Below are 4,571 nucleotides of genomic sequence, written 5' to 3'. Positions count from 1 at the left end.
GACTAGCCTGTGCAAAGGCCCTGCAGTGGGAATATATTTTGGGCGATGGAGCAAAAGTGAAGATTACTGAAATAGAGTAAAGAAGGGTGAGAGAGCTGGGTGACAAGTGTTGGGTAGTGGGCTCAGAACATGAAGGGATGCATGGTCTACAGAAGGACTTGTAGTTTGAGTGATAAAGGAATCCTTTGGAGGTCTTCACCAGAGGAATAATGCGATTTGTCTTGAGTTTTAGAAGGATTGCACAAGCTGCATTATGGACATGAAATTGTATTGGGGATTACATGAAAAGCAGGGAGACCAATTAAGGAGACTATTATGATAATTCAGACAGGAGAAGATAATGACTTGGGCCAGGATGGTAATAATAAAAACAAAAAAGAAGGGAAGGAAGGAAGGAAGGAAGGAAGGAAGGAAGGAAGGAAGGAAGGAAGGAAGGAAGGAAGGAAAGAAGGAAAGAAGGAAGGAAGGTTTGTTGCTTTTCAATATATTTTGAAGGCAGTCCTGACAGGATTTGCTGATGAGATGAATGAGAGTGGCTAGTATAGTGCATTATTGGCATATAAATAAGTAAATATTAATCAAATAAAACAATCAGTCAGATCCATTTTGCTTGCTTTTCTTCCAGAGAAATTTGCAATTTAGAGAAGTAAAGGTATTACTTCTTTTCCTAACAATGATAACATTTTGGATTTACATAGTAGCCCCCTTCCGTGGTGGTTTTGTTGTTGGTTTGTTTGTTCGTTTGTCTTTGTTTGCTTGTTGAGGCAAGGTCTTACTCTGTCACTCAGGCTGGGGTGCAGTGGCACAATCACAGCTCACTGCAGCCTCAACCTTCCAGGCTCAAGCCATCCTCCCACCTTGACCTCCCAAAATGCTGGTATTATAGGCATGAGCCATCACACTTGGCCCCATGGTGTTTTTGATGATCTTTTGATACGTCAACATGTCTAGGCTACAGTCTCCAGTTATTCCGTTAAGCAGTAATCTAAGTGTTGCTGTGAAGGTATCTTGCAGATGTGATTAAAGCCCATAATAAATTCACTTTAAATAAGGGAGATTATCCTAGGTAATTTGGGTAGGCCTGACTCTATTAGTTTTTGGTTTGCTTTTGGTTTGTTTGTTTGTTTGTTTTGAGACAAAGTCTAGCTCTCTTGCCCAGGCTGAAGTGCAATGGCATAATCTCCGCTCACTGCAACCTCTGCCTGCCAGGTTTAAGCAATTATCATGCCTTAGCCTCATGAGTATCTGGGACTACAGGCATATGCCACCAAGCCCAGCTAATTTTTTTTTTTTTTTTTTTTTGTAGAGACAGGGTTTTGCCATGTTGGATAGGCTGGTCTCTAACACCTGACCTCAGGTGATCTATCTGCCTCGGCATCCCAAAGTACTGGGATTACAGGCATGAACCACTGCGCCTAGCCATGACTATTAGTTGAAAGGCCTCAAGAGCAGAGCTGAGCATCTTCCCTGGTAAAGAAGGTATTCTGCCTGTGGACAGCAGCTTCAACACATACCTGAGGGTTCTCAGCCTGTCCTTCCTAATGTCCTGCCCTATAGATTTCAGACTTGCTGAGCCAGCCTCCCCAATCACATAAGCCAATTCTTTTTGCAATAAATCTCTTCATGTAATATCCTACTGGTTCTATTCCTCTATTTGAACCCTGGCTGATGCGGAACTGAGTTAAATTCTTCCAGTTTAAGCTACCAAAAGGAAACAAGTTATTAGTCACCTGTTAGAGCTCTCACTAATTCTTGTGGTCTACTCCTTTGTTTAGACATATATGAAACATACAGTTGGACAGGAAATTTAGCCCTACGCATACAAATAGGATGATTGGTAATATGTTTATTTAATAACAGAGTCACCATAGGATTAGAATACATTTTTAAAAACTAGCAATGAGTTAGTCTGGTTGTGTTTGCCACAGTCACCTTAATAATAGGTGGCATACTTAGTATAGATCTTATGAACTATGTCTCATGGACCACTTGCCTCCCTCCTCCCGCAATGTAGGCTGTCTAGGGAATATTGGTCAGGAAGTAGAGGAGGAGACCTATGCAGGTACAATGGCCATAGGATTCAGTAGAGAGAGCATTGACTGGGAGAAAGCAAACTTGGCTTCTTCCCCTTGCTTCTGTTTTAGTTAGGTTCTCTTAATCACAAAGAACAATGTCTCATTCAGGTTATCTGAAGAAGAAGGAAGTTTGTTATAACAACCGAGACATTGATTGGAGCTGGAAGTGGAACTAGAAAGAGGGCAGCTTCAGGGAGCCCCCGCTTCATACCTGTTACCTTATTGTGGACTATATGAATCTCTCTCTCACTTGGCCTCCACTTCTTTGCCCATCCACTTCAACCTCCTCTCCAAGCCACTTGCATTTGTTGAACCTGAGTTTAAATTACAACCTCTGCTTTCATTGCTTAGGCTCAACTTCATGCATGGTTGACTACATAGTCTCTTTCAACTCCTCTTCCACTGCTAACTCAGCCATTTTCACATTTCCTAAATCAAATTGTCAAGAAAAGGAAGAGAGAAAATCTGATTGTTCCAACTACAAAGAGAGTGGTTGTTAAAGGTTAATTGTGTAAGGTCATAACATAGGTTATTGGCCATCCACAAAGTCTGTGGTTGAAGTAGAGGAAGGAGGACAGCGAAATGTGACACCCATAGTCAAAAGCTACTGTTATCTAACCTTTCTGCGCATCAGCACCTTGACATGCCTGCCTCTCTTGGTTCTGCAACGTTTTAAGGGAACTTCTCTGATCTCCAGCCTATCTTTCCCTCCATCCTTGTAGCTACTTCTTTTCCCACCTACTCTTAGGTATCAATGTTCCAAGGGTTATATCCTGGTTTTTTTTCTCTTTTAGAAACTCCTGGGAAGAACTCGGTGTAATCAAAAGAAGTCACTGGATTAGGTAAAGCTGAGGAGGATGGATGAGGATACTCCAAGTAGTTACCATGTTCAGAAGCCTGGAAGCAGGGAGAGTTTTCCTTTTACCTTAGGAGAATTCTGTTTAGAAAACAAACTCTGAGGCAGATATTTGCATGCAGTTCATTTACTAGGAAGTTCCAGAACAACACCTATAAAGGAATGAGAGAAGGAGGACTGGGTAAAGACAGAAATTGACACAGACTTATGAGGTCTCTGGAGCTCAGACCTATGCAAGGTCTGGAGCAGGGATATTCCTTCAGATTTGTTCACATCAAAACAGAAGGCTTGACCTATGTAGTCCTTCATCAACAAGTCATTGGATTGCACTATTCCTGGAAATAGGTGTAGACTTGGACAAGTGTTAGGTTCCTTCAACCAAGGATAATTTCCAATGACTACATTAGCTATAGACTGACAGCAGCCAACAGTTTGGTAGCTGGGGGATGAATGCATTAGTTCTGAAGAGGAAAACTGAGTAGTATACCAGAGCATCCAATCAAATATAGGCCAATCATTGCATCCCTTGGATTCACATGATTCACATAGTAAGTTTATTCCATCTGGGAAGAGCTCTTTCAAGTGTCTGGTTGGTCTCTTTTTCTGGGAAACTTTACAAAAGAAAGATGAGTAGCATGAACTAGATAGCTTTTGCCAATATAGCTGGTTTTACAGCTGAAACTGAAACTCATTTTCTCCCTCCTCTACAACCTATTCCAGATTGTTTTCACCTGAATTTAGCACTTCTGGTGGTCCAGATGGCTTACCTGGTGGGGTCACCTAGACAGTCATCCCTGAGTGCCTAGGCTTCTGGTAACCACACCATACTGCGGCTGCTACACTTGTCCATTTCTTGAAAAAATCAGGAAAATATCAAGAGATGATCCAGTAGATAACCTGAAAACCAAACTTATGCTTTCCAGACCCCACTGTGTACCCCTAGGAGGCCATTAGGAGGCCATCCTCCTAATGGCCAGGATCAATTACCTCTACCAATATTGTTTTCTTTTATTGCTTACTGGACTCTTGACATGAAGAAACTTAAACGACCCTACAGTAGCCATAGCTTAAAGTTTAATGGTACTCTTACTGGGCCCCCTGCTAAAACAATTTCCACTTTAGAATCCAGAACCTAGTTTAGAATCCACAGAACCAAAACACACATTGTTGAGGAAACATTTCTCAACTGAGTCATTCACTGGCAGTGATAAGTAGAGACATCCTGGACCCATTGGAGAATAGAACTGTAAAAGGGTTTTGATTTAGGGCATATATTACATCCTGAAAGATAATGCCCTATCTGTGCAAGGTATCATCCACAAGCCAGTATCTAAGTTGCTCCTTCAAAAGTCAATTCCATCATCTTTCAGACCTGCAACTTCAAAGTGGTGCAGAATGTAACAGACCCAATAGATACATGGTTATGTGTACACTGCTACAACATTGTTTGGTCTGAGGCTATATTACACCATATACGGTGTGGGAAGATATTCCGTAATATTTCTGTAAACCTTCTGATGTTGCTAGCTGAGGCCTTGTGGTAGGAGAAGGAAACTCATACCACAATATATGCCTTTTCCAGTCGAGATGAATCACTACCTTTTCCAGGATAGAAAGGTTCCAGTGTAATCAACTTGCCA

At 41.6% G+C, this 4,571-nt stretch overlaps 1 long non-coding RNA gene across 1 annotated transcript in view; it reads right to left on the bottom strand.

The window, feature by feature from the left end:
• Positions 1-3,993, bottom strand: part of LOC108517853 (uncharacterized) — a 67,541-nt gene extending 63,548 nt beyond the window's left edge. The window contains exons 1-3 of the long non-coding RNA XR_001882223.1: positions 3,919-3,993; positions 3,699-3,783; positions 3,001-3,083 (exon numbers count right to left, since the gene is read on the bottom strand). This is a non-coding gene — a long non-coding RNA (uncharacterized LOC108517853). The remainder of the gene's footprint in view (positions 1-3,000; positions 3,084-3,698; positions 3,784-3,918) is intronic.
• Positions 3,994-4,571: the final 578 nt, after the last annotated feature.

This window comes from Rhinopithecus bieti, unplaced genomic scaffold, assembly GCF_001698545.2.
Source record: "Rhinopithecus bieti isolate Rb0 unplaced genomic scaffold, ASM169854v2 scaffold_41114, whole genome shotgun sequence".
NCBI lineage: Eukaryota > Metazoa > Chordata > Mammalia > Primates > Cercopithecidae > Rhinopithecus > Rhinopithecus bieti.
This window is presented reverse-complemented; position numbering and strand designations above follow the sequence as displayed.